Raw genomic sequence first — 20,698 nt, forward strand, 5'->3', positions numbered from 1 at the left:
GTTGGCAACTCATCTCAAAGGTGCATTACTGCCACGTACTAAACTGGACTGTGGGTACTAGAATGACGTCAAATGAGAGGTAGAGAAAAGGGGAAAAAATAACACAAAAAAACCCCTCCTATTAAATTCTGTTACTTAGACCCGTGTTTTTCAGAAATGCAATTAATGAAATTGTTTATTCTCCCAGATACTTCCCTAATGAATACTCAACTGTCATGGTTAGTTCATCCACTTTTTATTTGCATTTATTTTTGTTGTATTTAAACCAGACTAACATCTCATCCCTAGGGCTTCTGCTCTTCCTCATGCTTGTGATTACTTGATTTTGTAAACTGTATAAATTACGTCCTGTATCCGCTGTCTTCCAATATTCCTGTCATATTTTATGTGAATGTTGCTTAATGATGGTTTTAACCTCTGCTCTACTTATTGGTGCTTGTACATCTGAACGGATTTCACACTAGAAAACGAATATTAAATATTAAGACAGAAGAAGAATTGAAGAGATTATTTACTGTGCTTTTTAAAGAGCCATCAATCCAGATGAGCTTTATATCTAATCTTATATATTAATATAAACAAGTGTGAAGTGTTTTAAATTCATGATAAACTACAGAGCATTTGTGATATTCTTATCAAATATAAACATCTTCAGAAATAACTTCTGAATATTGCAAACTCAAATTAAATTTGTGGTTGCAGAGAGACTTAACCATCTGTTAATTTATTAAATTATATTAAATCATTATGAAATTGTATTCATTTCATTCCATCAGTGTCTCTCAAGAATATAAAGAAATAAAATTTCAGCTTTTCTTGGTAAAGAGGATTTTATTAAAAGTCAATGACTGGGAAGGAATACCACAATACTGATTTTAAAACAATTGATTTTGACTGATAGGGACTATTAAAATGAAAATGGCTAAAATAATTTAGTAAAAAAAAATGTCAGTAATAATAATTAAAAAAATTCCAGTTAGAAATACTAAAATTGTCCAAGCACACAATGATATAAAAAAGTCCACATGAATGTTATATTAATGAAGTTGAAGTTTTAAGATAAAATGAAGTGACCCCAACTAAGCAAGCTACAGCGGCAAGGAACCGAAACTCCATCGGTGACAGAATGGAGAAAAAAAACCTTGGGAGAAACCAGGCTCAGTTGGGGGGTCAGTTCTCCTCTGACCAGATGAAACCAGTAGTTCAATTCCAGGCTGAAGCAAAGTCAGATTGTGCAGAAGAATCATCTGTTTCCTGTGGTCTTGTCCTGGTGCTCCTCTGAGACAAGGTCTTTACAGGGGATCTGTATCTGGGGCTCTAGTTGTCCTGGTCTCAGTTTAGCTCGATTAACTAAACGAGATGCACCTGTGCCAAATTGGATGATTATCTGATCGTGCTCCTCCTGAACTTAGTTAATAAAACCACATTTGTCAACGTTTTAAGTGTTAGTGAAGACCAAAGATTGTTTTGTTTTTTTTACTTACCGACACTGCAAATAGCAGCTTCTTTTTTAGCGGTTGGCAAACAATACAAATTATCTTCTTATCGATGCTTCTTTCTTTTTCAAAATTAATGAGAATGTGATGTATTTTGACATGGGCGTGGTCTGTGACGTGACGTCACACTTGGATGTGGGCCTGGCTGGATGTCCACTGCAGGCTACAGCAAGTCATTCCTCAAAAATCCCATAATATGTTTGCAGATATTTAAGAAACATGCCAAGTTAACATATTTGTTTATCTGAAAAACAATGCTACAGTCAGTTATTCTCCTTTGAAAATGTGCCAGTTTTGGTTTGTGAAACACATCCACTGCCAGTTTACCCAATTGTATTTCAGCATCCCGGGTAACCAGCTGTTGGAAAACACAGAATATTTAATTTCATCAATCTGGCAACCTACGTGTGTGTCAAGTCTGATGAGGAGGGACCCCTCTCCAGTATTTTGAATTTGGACTGCAATACTTAGTTCAACCACTCCGTGTCAATCCTACATACAACTAACAGTGATGCGCGGGTTGATCCGAAATGAGCAGGTGCCTGCGGTCACCCGCGGTTACCCGCGGTTATGAGTCATCCAAAAATATTTTTCATGATATTCGGGTCGTGGGTCGTTTGAAATACCTTTGTAATTTATATAGTAGACACAATTGAGAAATACATAGGCCTACACTTTATTGGCTGAATAACTGGCGCGAATAAGAGTGACCACCTGTGACGCTTTGTTGTACTGTACAGCAATTTTACCCGCCTCAAGCAAATTGAGCATCTGTCACACTTTTTCATTCAAGTCTCAAGTCTCGTTTATTTATATAGCCCCTTCAACTACAAGGTAGACCAAAGGACTGTACATCTAAAAGCAAAAAAACCCACAAAATATGGAATGACAAAGTCAAGAATTAAAAGAAACATAATACAAATACGTTTTCACACGAGTTTTTAAAAACATCAACTGACGGTGCAGATCTTATATCAGGAGGAAGAGCATTCCACAGTCTAGGTCCAACGACTGAGAAAGCTCGATCCCCTTTAGTTTTAAGACGAGTTCTTGGAACAACGAGAAGTAAACAATTAAAGGACCTTTGAGATCTACCAGAATTCATAAGCACCAAATCCTTGATATATTCCGGGGCCAACGCGTGAACAGCTTTATAAACATATAACAAAACCTTATACTGTATACAATATTTCACAGGGAGCCAATGAAGCCTTTTCAGAACAGGTGTAATATGCTCCCTTTTCTTAATACCAGTCAGGAGCCTCGCTGCAGCGTTTTGAACCAGCTGCAATCTTGAGATGAGAGATTGACTGATTCCTACATATAGAGCATTACAGTAATCCAAGCGTGTAGAGATGAATGCGTGAATCACTGTTTCCAGATCAGGAACAAACAAAAAAGATTTCATTTTCGCAATAGTCCTTAACTGATAAAAACAATTTTTTACCACATTTTTAACCTGATGGTCAAACATAAGAGCAGAGTCAAAAATTACACCTAAATTTCTTATTTTAGGCTGAACGTATATTTCCCATATACCTAGAAAATCGGCTAAACCACTGTCATCCTTTTTCATCCCAAACACCATGACTTCAGACTTGCTGGCATTTAACTGCAAGCAGTTTTGTTGTAACCAGCTGGTCACCTCCTTTAAACAAGCAACCAGGGATAAATTAGGGCTTGATCCTCCAGCTCCAATCGGTAAATAAATCTGAATGTCATCGGCATAAAGGTGATAAAATATACCATATTTCTTAAAAATTTGGCCTAGAGGAAGCAAAAACAAAGAAAAGAAAATAGGTCCCAGAATTGAACCCTGAGCTACTCCACAATCCAGAGAAACTGACCTGGAGGAAAAATCCCCAACCCTCACAGAAATTGAACGTCCCCTTAAATATGAGGAAAACCATTTTAAAACCGTCCCTCTCAGCCCTACAACATGTTCCAAACGACTAATAAGAATATCGTGATCAATTAGATCAAAAGCTGCACTAAGATCCAACATAATTAGAACCCCAGTATTTCCCGAGTCTGCAATAAGTAATAAATCATTTGAGACTCGCAATAAAGCTGATTCAGTACTGTGTCCTGCCCGAAAACCAGACTGAAAGACATCTAACACCTCGTTTTTAGCCAAAAAAGAACTTAACTGAGATAAAACTACCTTTTCCAAAATTTTAGAGATATAAGGCAGCTTTGAAATTGGCCGATAATTATTAAAATCCAAGGGGTTAAGGGTAGTCTTTTTAAGAAGGGGCTGAATAACCGCCTGCTTAAAACTTAAAGGAAAAGTGCCTGTATAAAGACTGCAATTAACAATAGCAGTAATACAAGGCCCAGTATAATCGAATGTCGCAGCCAACAAATCAAAAGGCAAAACATCCCAACTAGCAGCTGGGTGTTTCAACTTACCAATAATAAGACTAATATCCTTAACTAAAACCAAATCAAATTTATCAAACGTGCTGACGTTTTTTAACCCTTGAACTGCCCCACCAAGAAAAAAGCATTTTTTGTTTGCATTTCTTATCTCCTTATGTCATTAGTTACCACACTCAATGTATTTTCTTTCCAACACGTCCCATAATTTTTAAAACATTAGCTTAGCTTTTCTACGTTTACCATAAAGTGACAAATCAACCATTTGGTTGAGCACGTTTTTGAAAAATTATTGAAAACATACTTAAGTTTTTTCATGGCACCAAGTAAAATAATTTTGTAAAGTTAGGGCTCTTACAGTGTAATATGTCAAAAAAATATGCTTACCTTGCAAAATTTCACCAAAAACAGTTTACATGGCAGGAGTGATTTCTTTCTCTCTGACATCCATCAAAGAAGAAGTGTTGTGACAAATGCTGTAGATTTTTTTTGGCTTAACATACCTCTACCAGATGGTAGAGATGGCTCAATCAGCTTGAATTAAGTTAGGTACTCCTCTCAATAAAATATAGTGACTCAAAATGTGCTCAACCATTTGGTCGTGCGGCAGTTAAAGAGTTAAAATGTCTCCTGTCAAGCCATTCCAGTCATGAAAACCAGATCCAATTGTATTAACTTTAACTAAAAAGACATTTAAAAACTTCTCACAACACTCAGTGGATGGTAGTATTGAGACAGTATTTAAATTTAAAAACCTATTAATTTGTAACCTATTAACAAAATTTTAGGTGATTTTGAATGCAGTGATATAATTTTAGGAAAAAAGGCTGTTTTAGCATCCTTTACAGCCTTCTGATATCGCATACGTAAATCACGTAAAATCTGTTGCGAGATCATAAGTTTATCCTTTTTCCAAGCCCGTTCTGCTCGCCTACACTGCTGTCTAAGATCCCGAGTTTGGTCATTTAACCACGGCTGATGATTAACCTTACTATGCTTGATCTTATAAGGAACAACAGAGTCTAAAACTCCAGAACACACAGTGTTAAAAGCCATAAGTAACTCATCTGGATCTGCCGTAATAGCTACAGACTAAGGCCATGATACATCAGAAAGAGTAATAAAAATATCACTAAACGCCTGAGGTGTAGACTGAGTGATTGTACGGGAGCGTATATAAGAAGACTGATGCTCCACCTTCTCAATTTGCACATTTACATTAAAAGTAAAAGGCAAATGATCTGAGATACAGGCATCATTAACAACAACATCACAGATAGACAGACCTAAAGAAAAAACAAGGTCCAAAGTATGTCCTTTTTCATGTGTGGGACCGAATACATGTTGTATAAAATTAAATGAGTCCATCAGATCAGAAAACTCCTTCTCCAAAGGCGTCCTAGGGCAGCAAATATGAATGTTAAAATCCCCAACAAGTAAATATGTTCAGACAATAATAAAATAGTGGAGAAGAACTTGACTATACTTTGGAGGTCGATAAACAACAACTCCCGAAACAGTATAACAATAACTGAACCTCAAAGCTCGAGTAACATGCGGACGATAATCGGTGACATTTATACTGCCCCTTACAAACAGTAGCTAAACCCCCCCCCACGACCCATCAGTCTCGGGGTATTAATTAACATATAGTCAGGTGGACAAATTTCCTCACAAGGACTACACTGATCCCAATTTATCCATGTCTCTGTAATAAATAGGAAGTCCAAGACATTATGCAATATAAAATCATTTAAGATGAATGTCTTGTTTGAAATCGAGCGCGCATTTACAAGTGACATCTGTAAAGTCTGTCCAACTATGGGGGCCGCTGTAATAAGGCCCGACTTTACCTTCTTAAGAACGATCAAGTTGCTCAAAACTGCACCTCTGACATGTGATGAAAACTTTGCATCCTGATAAAACCGCAGCACTGACGAACCTCCATCTGGATACACTGGCAACAAATAAGAACATCGCCAACCCCCGAATATCCGCTGCACAATCTATAATGCCATCAACTGTTGCAAACTGCCCAACAGAACAAGACCTACGCAAGAATCTCTGCTTCACGTGAGCACCTGCACGTCTCCCTCGTCGTCGGCGCCGCTTTTGCCTGCAGCACGTACATCCATCCAAAGAACGCTGTAAATACGATGGCAGCGTGTGATAGGAAAAGGCACACTTGTTTGCACTGCTTATCGACAAGTCCGCAACATGCGAACGAATCTGAAACAGGGTAGTATAGTCGTAAACCCACAGTGACTGGCAAGGACAAAATAAAACATTCAAGAAGACATAAAAAACAAACAAACTAAAAAGCATAGAGGATACGTCCATGGGTGTACTGTTAACTAGGTCCAATAGTTCAGAGGAGGCAATAAAAGCGTTAGTCGATAGGCTGAATCATACGTCAATCAAACGGTTGACTGGTGCACGAACGCCTCCTCAAGAATCTTAAATCAGGTTAAGCAGGGTCAGGTTAAGCAGCCATGGCCAGTGTGGCCACGAAAAAGAGAATATGCACTTTTAATAGCGAATGGACTGCTACATAGCCTACTCTTGGTTAAGACCTGTAGATGGCAAAGCAGAGTGAGCTTTTCGCATTTTATGCAAAAGCAGTTTTTCCGTGGGACATGGTGGAGAATACGACGTGAGTGACATGGTGCATGTGAGTACGACAGAAAAAAGCGTATCATCAAGAAACATGCAAATCAGTGCAATCGTTTTACAATAAACCAAATGACCCACAATCTGACAAAGTTTGGGCAGCAGAAGTGACAAACATTTATACGTACATCACAAACATTCATATCGCTCTGACTGCAGTAAGTTAGCCCCAGTCATTTTTCCAGATTCTGAAATAGCTAAGAAAAAGCTGTAGAAACTTTGGGTGATATTTTGGGACAGGTAGTGTCTTATTTCGTTGGTGGGTTTATAAAGAAATATAGCCAATATATTACAGAAAGCTTGAAATGTCTACTTTTAAACGAACATATTAAAACCAAAATAAATAGGATACTCTCTGATTATGTAATCCATATGAAATGTGCATTTCTCTCATGCGTTCATGGCGAGTCCGCATCGTCAACTTTGCAGCGACACAGAAAACACCAGTTTATCACAAAACAATTACATGAGTCCTTGCTAATTTAAACACATTCATTCATTATCATTACTTAAACCGGTTCTTTGTGGGAAGCCTTATGTGTGCGGTCATAATGCTTATTATAGGCTATAGTCTATTTAAGTAATTAAATTAATGTAAAGGGGCGACGCATTTACTACTTTTAAAAAATGCGGGTTAGTGTCATGCTGTCAGTCTCTGTTTTCCTGGGTGTCCCCTAGTGAGCTCACTTCTCCTTAGGCACTTCACCATAGGCACTTTAATTCCGCTAGTCTGGTCATGTCATCACAGTAATTGCACTCCAATTAAATCGCACAGGTGCTGACAATCCTTTGTCATTAATCTCCCTATATAGAGCTGTCTTTCTCTGTTGTCTGTATGGAGTCCTTACCCTATGTGTGAGTTGTGCTCGTCTCCCTTTACCTTCTTGTTCCTCCGAGTTTCCTATCCGTTTCATCCGGTTCCCTCTTTTGTTTGGTTTGTCTCTCATGACTGTTTATTTTGTATTTTTACCCTTCTGTAAATAAAACTCATACTTGCAATTGGATCCTACCCTCTCCTTGTGTTTTCCCAAACCCAACCGTCACAGAAGGACTCCATCCACAAGGATCCAGCGGTATGTCTGCTGCCATGTTCTCCCCAGCCAGCAAGCGGGAGAAAGGTGGCTTCGAGGGCTCTCGCCTAGTGGTGTTCCGGGGAACCAGGGGAGGTCGTTCCGGAACAAACAGCCGGGAAGAGATCCGGCAGCGATCTCCACTGTGGGCGCCCGTCGACCCGGGATTCGGTTGGGAGCTGCCAGTTGCCCAGTTTGTCCCGAGAGGAGAGGGGAAACGCAGATCGGCCGAGCCAGCGCCGTGGAACCAGATGGCCGCCAGTTCTGTGCATCGGCACAAGATGGCCGCCAGTCCAGCGCCACAGTACAAGATGGCCGCCAGTCCAGCGCCACAGTACAAGATGGTCGCCAGTCCAGCGCCACAACCCATGATGGCCGCCAGCCTAGCACCACAGCACAAGATGGCCGATTCAATGCCTGAGTCTCCTGATAAGGTGCCACCGACTCGCCATCATAAGGGACGGAGGAGGAGACAGGCGTCTGCCGTTCCTCAAGGTCCGGAGAACGTTCCCGAGCGGGCCGCTGCCGTCCAGGAGGACGTTCCCGAGCGGGCCGCTGCCGTCCAGGAGGACGTTCCCGAGGCGGTGCACGATGCTGTTCGAGATGCCGAGGCGGTGCACGATGCTGTTCGAGATGTCGAGGCTGTGCCCGATGCAGTTCCCGAGGCGGTGCCCGATGCAGTTCCCGAGGCCGAGGCGGTGCCCGAGGCCGTTCCGGAGGAGGCGCTCAATGCTGTTCCGGAGGCCGAGGCGGTGCCCGCTGTTGTTCCGGAGGCCAAGGCGTTGACCGAGGCCATTCCAGAGGCAGTGCCCGAAACAGAGGTGTCTCACGTCTCCACAGGCAGTCTTAAGTCAAGGCAGGTGTTCGTGGACCCTCCAGAGTCAGGGCTAGTCACCGATGGCCTTCCAGAGTCAGGGCTAGTCACCGATGGCCTTCCAGAGTCAGGGCTAGTTACCGATGGCCTTCCAGAGTCAGGGCTTGTCACTATTGACCTTTCAGAGTCGAGTCAGGTTTCCATGAACTCTCCAGAGACAAGGCTAGTCACCGGTGATCATCGAGGACTGAGTCAAGTCACCGGTGATCTTCGTCCTCCCATGGGGGCGGCCACAAGAATGTGGTGGTCTTCCGCTCCACCCTGGGGGACTCCGGCCTCGACCGTGAGGACGTGGTGGTCTTCCGCTCCGCCCTGGGGGACTCCGGCCTCGACCGTGAGGACGTGGTGGTCTTCCGCTCCACCCTGGGGGACTCCGGCCTCGACCGTGAGGACGTGGTGGTCTTCCGCTCCGCCCTGGGGGACTCTGGCCTTGACTACGAGGATGTGGTGGTCTTCCGCTCCGCCCTGGGGGACTCTGGCCTTGACTACGAGGATGTGGTGGTCTTCCGCTCCGCCCTGGGGGACTCTGGCCTTGACTGTGAGGACGTGGTGGTCTTCCGCTCCGCCCTGGGGGGGCTTCTGCCTTGACCACATGGGTGTGATGGCCCTCTGTTCCGCCCGGGTGGGCATCAGTGTTAATTTTGACACAAAATTTTAATTTAGTTTTAGTCTTAGTCTTTTGACTATAATTCTTTTTAGTTTTAGTCAAGTTTTAGTCATCTGATTTGTTTTAATTTTAGTCGACTAAAATTGCTTGGTATTTTAGTCGACTAAAATTGCTTGGTATTTTAGTCGACTAAAATAAGACTAAAATCAATAACAGATTTACTAGACAATTTTTTACAGCTGGTATAGGAAACAAACTTAACCAAAATATATAAAACACAAATTCAACTTTATTTCAACACAACTGTGTCTTTATTTCGATTCAAAAGCTTTTATGCAGCAACAAACACTGTCATGATAATGTAAACAATAACTAGCTGCCAATTGACCATCAATAAAAGAAAAATAAAGTTAGGTCCAGGACCTTAAAGCTTACAGCTGAGCTGAACAATAAGTGCATACATTTAAAGTAAATATTTAATAAGTTGGCAGCTAGGTGGATAAAAAAAGTAACAAGATTTTATAAGGTATTCATTTGTCTAGCAATATTGTATGTTTTAAATACTACAATATTGCTAGATTTGTATGTATAATGATAGGATGTGAACATTCATGTTTCACATGACTAATATAGAAACATTTGTGATATTGTCAACAAGTAGAACATTATAAAATATACTAAACATTGGTATTAATCAAATGTATTTATCATGATATTACGTATTAGTATTGTGCTCTCATCTAACTTGAAGAAGGGGCTATTTTACAGTACTTTTCAGTTCGTAATATTTAATGCTACAGCATCTACGCACTGCACTATTCCAATTTTGCTAAGCTCAATAAACAAAAGAACATCGTTGTGAAATTACATTTGAGAAAATGTCCGGGTGGCTCGTCTGTAAATGTCTTTTCAAATTGGTTGTGTTCTTGCCACGAATGAGCGCTCTGCGTGCTTTACACTTTGTTTTGTTTTGTTCGTCGTCAAACGTGAAGTGAGCTGTGGACATTTTGTCGCTCTTTTAGACAGTAGGGACTTTAAGCAACAGCTGCGAATGGAATGGCTACAGCGACCGGAAGTTTGCCGTCACACCGCTGTAGCCAAGAAGGTAAAAGTCACTAAGCAACGGTAAAACAGAACAGCGCAACGCAGCATTAATTCATTTATTGAGATCCAAAAAAATATATAATTTAAAAAAGCAAGAGAAGGATTGCTTTTAGCGTCAAATGACAATCTTTTGTCAGAAGAGGAGTTTTTAATATTGTATGATGTAAATAAGTCTAAAAACATAACATTTATTTACCTAACCTCTCACGTTGTAGCGACTCCGGCAAATCAGCTGTTCTCCCGTAGTAGACAGTTAAATTAGAACGTCACAAAGTAGCAGTTAAATTTGCGCAGGCGCAATACAACGCCAGAATGGCGTTGCCGTTCCACCAGAGGCTGTTGCTTAAAGTCCCTATCACCTCTTCGAATGCCGTCTTCCCGGGAGCTCATAAAAACTGAAAACCTTCGCTTCACGTCTCAGTAAGTCAGGCTCTGATTGGTTCTCTTCTCTCATGCAGTCTGTTCTGTTTTGCCGGTTCTTTTGCTCATTCCTCGCATCTCTCCCGTCTGCTGATTTGATTTTCGTCACAGTCTATTTTCGTCTCGTCCTTTATTCATTGACGATAATGTCAATCAATTTAGTCATAGTTTTAGTCTCCATCAGTGCCTTCTATTTTAGTTTTCATTTCGTTTTCGTCGGCAAAAATATATTCGTGACGAAAATAATGACGAAAATATTTAGTCAACGAAATTAACACTGGTGGGCATCACCTAATGTCTCTGTTTTCTGACCCTCCGTCCCTCCCCCTAGTCCGCCGCCGCTTCACCTCCCTCCTACCTCTTTTTTTTGTTGGGTTTTACGGGGTTTCAGGTGGAGCATCTGGGAGCTCCGTAGGGGAGGGGGTAATGTCACGCTGTCAGTCTCTGTTTTCCAGGGTGTCCCCTAGTGAGCTCACTTCTCCTTAGGCACTTCACCATAGGCACTTTAATTCCGCTAGTCTGGTCATGTCATCACAGTAATTGCACTCCAATTAAATCGCACAGGTGCTGATAATCCTTTGTCATTAATCTCCCTATATAGAGCTGTCTTTCTCTGTTGTCTGTATGGAGTCCTTACCCTATGTGTGAGTTGTGCTCGTCTCCCGAGTTTCCCTTTACCTTCTTGTTCCTCAGAGTTTCCTATCCGTTTCATCCGGTTCCCTCTTTTGTTTGGTTTGTCTCTCATGACTGTTTATTTTGTATTTTTACCCTTCTGTAAATAAAACCCATACTTGCAATTGGATCCTACCCTCTCCTTGTGTTTTCCCAAACCCAACCGTCACAGTTAGGAAGCGGGTTGGGTACAATATTTTATTTTAATTTTTTTGCGCTCCGAGTTGCGGGCAGGTTAGTTGAAAACATTGGTCGGGTGCGGGTTGTTTATACATTGAGCCGCACATCACTGACAACTAGTGAAGGGTCGTTCTTGAACGATTCGTTCATTTTGAATGAATCTTTGATCTCGAGGAGTGATTAGTTCACTCGCAACATCCTATGGATTCTGTACTAAAGTAATTCACCTCTTATATATGCAGTCTGAGCTGGAAAGAGTCTTAATAATATTAACCAACAATTTTTTTTTACCTTTGTCACCGCGTTCAGTGTTATGGAAAAGAACCATCATGACAGAAATTCACACATTTATATCAATATAATCAAACCCCGAAGACTTGTCTGATAATTGGTGAGGTGAGCTAATCACAGACTGAAGACCCAGGTAAATAATGAATTAAACTTTTCTCTTTCTTATAGCATTATAGTTTTGTATTGTTTGTAGTGTGATCAACGTTTGCGTAAATACTAGATGTGTTGGGGAAGTAACATATAACATTTTAATTACATTTTGCTAAAATGAACGAAATGACTCAAAAAAAGATTTGTTCATTTTGCTGAATGAGACCCAAAGGACCAAGTCAGTAAAATGATCTGAACTACATACAACACCGTTCATGCATTTAAGGGTTAATAACATTTACACTTTTACCATTTTTTTCCTCAGAAATAAACCAATGGCCTTTAGGTGAATGTTTTTGGGCATAATCGTGTTCAAAGGGTGGAGTGAAGGTAGTATTTTCTCTTTTAGTATTTCACAGAACATCTGTGTATTCATGATGCCATCTATGAAATTCAAATCCCTGAAACCTGCTGCACTCACGCAGCCTCACACAAGAACACTGCCACTACCATGTTTTACTGTTGTTTACGGTCACATTCTTTAACGTTTCACCTGAAAAAAAATATGCCGTGGTGCCAAACCCTCACGAAAAGAAGAAAGTCGTAGTGTTTACAACTGTGATGACGCTTATTTGGATCAACTAAACAATGGGTTTTCAAAAGTATGTGAAATATTTAAAGTTAGCAGCATAGTTTCTTTAAAATACGTCTGAGAGTTTAACACACTGGTCTGTTATTGTGGCAACATTTCCATGCACCAAAACCTGACTCTAAACTAATCGAACTGTGATTGTTTTTTGGCATGTTGATCAACAGCTTCATGGGTGGGCCTTGGCCAAAGAAGGTCTGGCTACACAATACTAGGGCGGTTGTAAATGAAAAATAAGTCATATAAACCCACTGTATCTTAAATGAAAGACTACCTTGAAGTAATCACTTTGCTGTAGTTTCTAATAACATTACCTAAGTTTTTTGGTATATAGTTAAAATTCTTTTAGATGTCAGACATCATATGCATTCAGAAAGCGAATTCTATTTCTGTTTTTGTAGAAGACAAGACAACTACTGTATTCTAGTGGGAACTAGATTTTAATTATTTAAATTATATTTTACTCAAATACATTAATCAGCTGATCAGTCAAGATCAGTCTTCAACCAGACTTTAATGAAATGGTACAAGATAAACATTATTAACATTGAAATCCATGAAAGCATGAGGAGATCATATTTGTTGTATTTAAAAAAAAAATAAAAAAAAGATTAAAAGCAACACATTGTTTATGGAAATTATTAGTGTTACACATTAAACGATGACATAATGATTTACCATTCTTAACCCTTTGACACGTACGATCACACCTGTGTGATCAGTCTTGGCTGGTCCCTGGAGCGTACGATCACACCGGTGTGATTAGAACGTTCAGTAAAACACGTGATCAACTGCTAAATTCAAAATTTCAAACTTTAGCTTTCACTGCTTTCCCGCTTTGACTGGCACTGAGCCAGAGACAGACGTGCTCAGCTACAATTATCACAACTGTTCAGTGTATTTAAATGTTTATTTTATGTTTCATTCACTTTAAATTACACTACACAATAACATAAATATAGGTTGTTATTGCACACTCATTTATAACAGTAAAATAACATTTTAAACATGTAATATTAATATTTATTCAAGTCAAACACATACTTTGTAGATAACAGCTGTTTCACAACGCAAGTGTCAGCGACGCGTGAACAGTGGGTATTTTTTCAGACGTGCGTGCATGTTAATCAATGTTTTGTATTAAAAACAATGGGCGCCGCCATCACTTGTTTACAACACTGATGGAGAGTTGGACTTAGAGCCTGCTGGATTTCTAACATGCAAAATCATCCATGTTTCCCGAAATATATGACTGTAACCCCCGCTTCACTGCATCTCACGCGACGCTCCTGCTTGACGCTCACACGCTGCTCCTGGAGTGAATGAGGATCTTCCCCTAAATCTTGAAGCTCTGGACAACTTTGAAGACAAAGAGATGACACCAGTTCCTAATGAGGCAGAAGAGGTAACGTTAAACACATTGTTGTGGAAGGCAACCAACCTTTTTTTATCCTCCTGGCCCAGGCAATTTTAACAACCAGCACTGTGGTGTGCAAAATCCACCAGAATCACCCAGTGAGGTAAATTGTTTTAAATTGTTTCTAACGGAAGATGTCATAGGAGAAATTGTGGAGGAAAAAAACGCTATGCCTCGGACTTGCAAGAGAAGGAAATGAAAGGGAAGCTGGTTAAATGGGTTCCAACAAATATCCCTGAAATGTACACATTTTTAGTGTCAGTTCTCTTAATGGGTGTGATCAAAAAACCATCACTTAGTGATTACTGGAGCACAGACGCCATGCTCTTGACCCCATTTTTTGGGTCTTTGTTCTCACAGGATCGCTTCCTTCTGCTCCTTCGCTGTCTTCACTTTGCAAACAATGCGACAGCAGTTTCCAATGACCCGCTGAAAAAAATCAAGACACATATTCACTGCGCTCACCTCCTCTTTTCGTCGCATTTTTGTGCCATACAGGGATCTGTGTGTGGATGAGTCTCTGATGAAGTGGAAAGGCAGGCTGGCATTTCGTCAGTTCATTCCATCCAAACGGCACAGATTTGGGATCAAGTTTTTTGTTTTGTGTGATGTGCTAACTGGTTACGTGGAGGACATGATCATTTACACCGGATCCTCCACTGACATCCAACATTACCCAGGACTTGGGATTTCTGGGTCTGTTGTGATGACACTCTTAGCACCTTACTTAAGCAAATGTAATGTTCTATATGTTGACAACTGGTACAGTCGTCCCACACTTTTCCAGCACCTCTTGTCACTTGGCACTGGAGCTTGTGGGACCGTGCGCGGACACAGAAAAGGGATGCCAAAGTTCACCTGCACGATGAAAAAAGGTGAGGTGGAATTCAAAGAGAATGGGTCACAGTTGGCAGTAAAATGGCATGACAAGAGGGATGTTCATGTCCTTACCACAGTCCATCCAACTGGTATGGCAGCCACAGGCAAGCTGGATCACCTCACTGGGCAGCCAATGATGAAGCCAGTCTGTGTGCTGGAGTACAACAAAAAGATGGGTGCAGTTGACAAAGCTGATATGATGACTGGTTTTCATGAATGCACCAGAAAGTCTACCAAGTGGTACAAGAAAGTATTTTTTCATGTACTCGACACGGTTTTACTCAACAGCCACATCGTCTACCAGCAAATTAGTGGTGAGAAATGGATACAAATAAATATAAACAAGATAAAAAGTGCTAACATTTTTAATTAATGTTATTTAAAGTGTTTACAAATTCACAATAATAAACAGACCACACAGTCACATACTATTATTTTCTCACTTCCTATTGATGTACTCTACTATGAGTAGGAAAGGAAATCACCTCCCTACAATTCAGGACGAACCTGATGAGAGGGCTGCTGGAGGAGTACAGCACATTGCGAGGTCCAACCAAAGGCGGGCGTCCTGCCTTGGACACTCCTCTGCGCCTTACAGCCAGGCATTTCCCATCTGAAGTCCCTCAGACCACTTCCCAGGGCAGCAAGACCAGGCGGCACTGCAAGGTCTGCCTCTCCAGCACACTCAAGGGCAAGCAGAGGCGCCTCACCAAGCACATGTGTGTGCCATGCAACACTCCCTTGTGTGCTGTCCCGTGTTTTGAGGAGTACCACACACTGAAGCATAATTAAGCCTGTAAAAAGTCAGAGTATATTAATTCATGATGATACATTGTTAATTATTATTTATTGTAATCATATTATTAAGTGTGTATAATAGTTTGCTTTAAACAAAACCATTTATTAAAAGTCAGTGTATTTATAGTTTTTTGTTTAATATTTATTGTACATATATTTGTTTTTATATTTGTTTACAAAGCTGATATGATGACTGGTTTTCATGAAGCATTATTAAGCCTGTAAAAAGTCAGAGTAGCCTATATTAATGAATTTATGATAATACTTTATAATTTATTGTAATTATATTATTAAATATAAAAGGTTCCAGTATGTATAATATAGTTTGTTTTAAACAAAAACATTTACCAAAATTCTGAGTATTTTTTACAGATTTTGTGTTTGTTTATGATACTATTTTAATTGTTAGTCATTGTAAATATATTTGTTTTCTGTTTTGTAATAGTAATAATAAACGTTTTTGTTTAATACAAACTATTATACATTTACCTTACATTTTAATAAAACATACATGAAGTCCAAAACATACATTCTTTTTGGGCTATATGCACAGCTGTACTACTTCCTGAACTTCAGCCAACTGATTAATCCAGGTTTGTCGGATTATTGTTGCTGTGATTCCTTATGTCAGGCACACCTGGATTAGTCAGTTTGTCCAATAATGGCAGACAGAAAACAAAGGAGCTAGCTGAAGTTCAGGAAGTAGTGCAGCTGTGCATATGCTATACATATCTCTCACTACCAAAAAAAGTAAAATCTACATGGTATGACATCATCAAATTATATTTCCCTATACAAACATTTGAGCAAGCTGATAAGTGAGGTGTGACCATATATTAATATAATTGTATAGACTATATGGTCACACTTCACTTATTAGCTTGCTCAAATGTTTTGTAGGCTAGGAAAATATCATTTAACAATGTCATACCATGTAGGTTTACTCTGCTTTAACATGGCATCTTTTGATTTGCTTTGCAATTGATGTGCTTTGCAATTGAGAGATATAAAACTCGGTGAGCAATATACTAAAACAAACAAGAAAACTGATTTAACGTCAAATATGTGCTTTGGTATATTCACGTTATGTATAACGTATCAATTCAACTGAACCTCCTGAATGCACGGATTATGGAACATTTTTGCAATAACTTATGCAAAACAGACAAACAAATCGTAATGACATGAACGACCACATTTTTGAGCGACCCGTTTTACAAGATAATTTTTATGACATAAAATCTTTATTCATATTTATTGCATGCTTGTAAATAATTCTTGATGCTTTAGAATAAAATTAACAACTAAATACTAATACTCACCGATTGTCACGCGGCGTTTCTTGGGGAGATGCACCGATTGTCATGCGGCTGTTCTGGGGGAGATGCAAAGTACCATGTGCAAGCGAAGTTCACAGCAGTGGAGGTGGGGGGCAGCAAACAGAACCATTTCAACCATAGTCGGTACACGCTAACAAATTATTTGAGAGGTTTTGAATAAAAAAATTAAATAAAGCGAAATATTCAAGCTACTCACCTGCAGACGGTTATCCATCGTGTGCGCGCCATTTTGACTGAAATGTCACATGACAAGGTTCAAGCGTCTCCATGGAAATTAAAACGCGACTGATTGCAAAATAATGGTCGCAGAAAAAAACTCACACCAGACTGCTGGTCTGACTATTTTAGAACTTACGTGCGAAAAGGTTAATTAAAATGTTAAACAAGTATTCCCAGGACTGACAAGACAGCCATCTCCAGGCAGGCAATGCAGTATTCTTCCTCTTCCTCACTTTCCTCATCATTTTCATTTGTACACTTCTTTCTTTTCTTATTTTTCCTTTTCTGCAGAGACCTTTTTCATTACATTTGAGGAAGAGGTTTTGTTCTCCTCTGCTCCTCTGGTGAATTAAATTCTTACTCCATAGTCTCATCCTCATTTTCTTTTGTGTACTTATTTCCTGTTTTTGGCCATTTTCTCCCTTTTTTTTTATACCAAAGATCTTTCATTTTACTTTGGACAGGATTTCTTCTCCTGCTCACCCTTAAGGGAATTCCTGACACGTGTGTCTGTAAAAATTCCTGTCATTCTCCTTTTTCTGGTCTTTTTAGTTGTCTTTTGAGGCCCTGCTTTTTGGAATAGCCTCCCCAAGATAAGCGAAAAATCCTCAATAATTTCTAGTTTTACAAATACGAAGAAGATCTGAAGTCCCCATGAAATCTAAATTTATGTTTTTTGGTTGTTAGCATCAAATGGTTATCTATTAGGCAGTGTGCTCCAAAATAGTGAAAATAAAAAAACCTTTAAGAAGATATAAGCATTCAAAGCTTGCAGTTCATCTCTTCCACCAAAACGGCACAACAAATTCTGATGTCACATTATACTACATCTCATCAAATCTTCTGACCAATCAAATGCTCTCTAGAATCTGAAGCGGAAGAGCCAGCTGAGATCAGTCACTTGTTCACAGTGTAGTATTTCCTGTACAGTTAATGGCCACTAGTGCACAGTATAGGTGATGGGGAACGATTCCGATAGTGTAAATATGCTTTTGATTGGTGTGAGGTCTGGTTTCACATTGTTTCACGTGAACCGTGGCAGTGCAGTCCATGAACACGAATCAATAGATTAAAATTTTGTGACTCATGAAATGCTGTGACACTGGGTTGGATTCATAAAATTTCAACTGCTGGAAGTGTTTCTTTGCCTCTCTCATCAGTCTGCAATAAGAAACAATCAAAATGCAGCACACATAACTCTAGCATGAGAACAGGAAAGGGCAGGCTTACTGTTTCAACATACGTAGAAGAAAGCTTAGAAACAGGGAAGGTATGATAAAAACTAAGTTGTCTGGCATTTGTGACTGCATTATTTGAATGTGTTTTAAGTCTTGCCAGTGTAAACACTCAGGTGTCTTTTAAACAATTAAAGTACAAAATGACACGAGGGGAACGTCTTGGTTACGTATGTAACCCTCGTTCCCTTAAGGAGGGAACGGAGACGTTACGAATCACCTTCGAGTGCTACAAAACGAGCCAATGGTACACAAAGTACCTTGGTCTGCGGGATTTGCATCGCGAGCTCCGCCCCGCAGAGCGGGTATATAAGGAGCAACGTGAGCAACTCGCATTCAAGTCTTCGCTGAGGAGACGAGCCAGCGACCTGGCCATTCAGCGGGACAGCAATGTGGCAAGGGGACGTAACGTCTCCGTTCCCTCCTTCAGGGAGCGAGGGTTACATACGTAACTAAGACGATCCCTTTCAGTCGGTCACATTCGACGTTACGAATGGGGTCCCTTACAAAATGCCATATGCCTGTCTTCCAACAACCCGTGTGAGTGATAGCAGCGAGTACCCGGGAGGACACAGGCTCTACACGGAGATTATAAAATCTTGCGAATGTGTTAGGTGCCGCCCAGCCCTCAGCTCTACAGCGCCCAGGAGGAAGCTACACTCCTAGCTGAGTGAGCTCTCCTCCCTATGGGGCATGGCAGGTTTTGAGCCGGATAAGCCAGGACAATAGCATCCTCTATCCAGTGGGATAAACTCTGCTTGGAGACATCCTTTCCCTTCTGCTGGCCTCCGTAACAGACAAAGAGCTGGTCTGAGTTCCTAAGGCACTGAGTTCTGTCCACATAGTTGCGGAGCGCACGTACTGGACAGAGCAGCGCCAGGGCTGGGTCTGCCTCCTCCAGGGGCAGCGCTTGCAAGTTCACCACCTGATCCCTAAAAGGAGTGGTGGGAACTTTGGGCACGTACCCAGGCCGGGTCTCAAGATAACGTGAGAGTTAGCCGCCCCAAATTCCAGACACGCTTCGTCAACTGAAAGTGCCTGCAGGTCCCCGACCCTCTTCATCGAAGTCAGAGCAGTCAGGAGTGCAGTTTTTAAACATAAAAACTTTAATTCAACTGAAAGCAAGGGTTCGAAGTGAGCCCTCTACAGTGCCGATAGAATCACTGCAAGGTCCCAAGAAGGGACTTGCTGAGGGCGAGGCGGATTAAGCCTCCTTGCTCCTCTCAGGAACCTGATGATCAGATCGTGCCTCCCCAGAGACTTACCTTCAACAGGGTCATGGTGAGCTGAAATGGTGGCCACATAGACCTTGAGGGTGGAAGGAGACAGCCTTCGTTCCAACCCCTCCTGTAGAAAGGAAAGCACTGACCCAATCGGACATTTCTAGGGGTCCTCGCGCCGTGAAGAACACCAAGTGACGAAGAGGTTCCACTTCAAAGCATAGGTGTGTCTGGTGGACACGGCTCTAGCTGAAGTGATGGTAGCTACCACCTGTGGTGGCAAGGTACCTAAACCTTCCATGACCTGTCCAGAACCCACACATGTAGGTTCCACAGATCAGGACGTGGGTGCCAGAGGGTGCCCAATCTCTGAGAAAGAAGGTCCTTCCTCAGAGGAATTGGCCAGGGAGGGGCTGTCGCGAGGAGTACAAGTTCGGGGAACCAGGTCCAGCCGGGCCAAAAAGGCGCAACCATGAGGACCTGCTCCTCGTCCTCCCTGATCTCACACAACATCTGTTCAAGAAGGCTCACTGGGGGAAACATATACTTGCGCAGGCTCAGCGGCCAGCTATGTGCCAGGGCGTCCGTGCCGAGAGTGCCCTCGGTCAGGGAGTAAAACAACTGGCAGTGGGAATTTTCTGGAGAGGCAAACAAGTCTACCTGAGCGTTTCTGAATTGTCCCAAATCAGCTGAACCAACTGGGGGTGGAGTCTCCATTCCCCGGGGCATGCCCGTTCCACATGGCACCCCCAGCCCGTGGCAAAGGCATCTGTTGACACAAAAACATGTCTGGACACCGGTTCTAGGGGCACGCCGGCCTGTAGAAACGAGGGGTCCAACAACGGAGTGAAGTTTCGGAGGCAGGCCGGAGTGATGGTCACTCGGAGCGTGCCCTGTTTCCATGCCCATCTCGGGACTCGGTCATGAAGCCAGTGTTGAAGTGGTCTCATATGGAGTAACCCGAGTGGTATGACGGCTGCCGCGGACACCATATGCCCGAGGAGCCTCTGAAGCGGTTTCAGTGGAACCGCTCTCTTGCCCTCGAATCGTCTCAGGTAATTCAGCAGTGGCTGTGCACGCTCGTTCGT

At 41.4% G+C, this 20,698-nt stretch overlaps 1 protein-coding gene across 1 annotated transcript in view; it reads right to left on the minus strand.

Moving 5' to 3' along the window:
- Positions 1-20,698, minus strand: part of LOC127955913 (NACHT, LRR and PYD domains-containing protein 12) — a 389,353-nt gene that overhangs the window by 248,867 nt on the left and 119,788 nt on the right. The window lies entirely within an intron of this gene.

This window comes from Carassius gibelio, chromosome B4, assembly GCF_023724105.1.
Source record: "Carassius gibelio isolate Cgi1373 ecotype wild population from Czech Republic chromosome B4, carGib1.2-hapl.c, whole genome shotgun sequence".
In the NCBI taxonomy this organism is placed as follows: Eukaryota; Metazoa; Chordata; class Actinopteri; order Cypriniformes; family Cyprinidae; genus Carassius; species Carassius gibelio.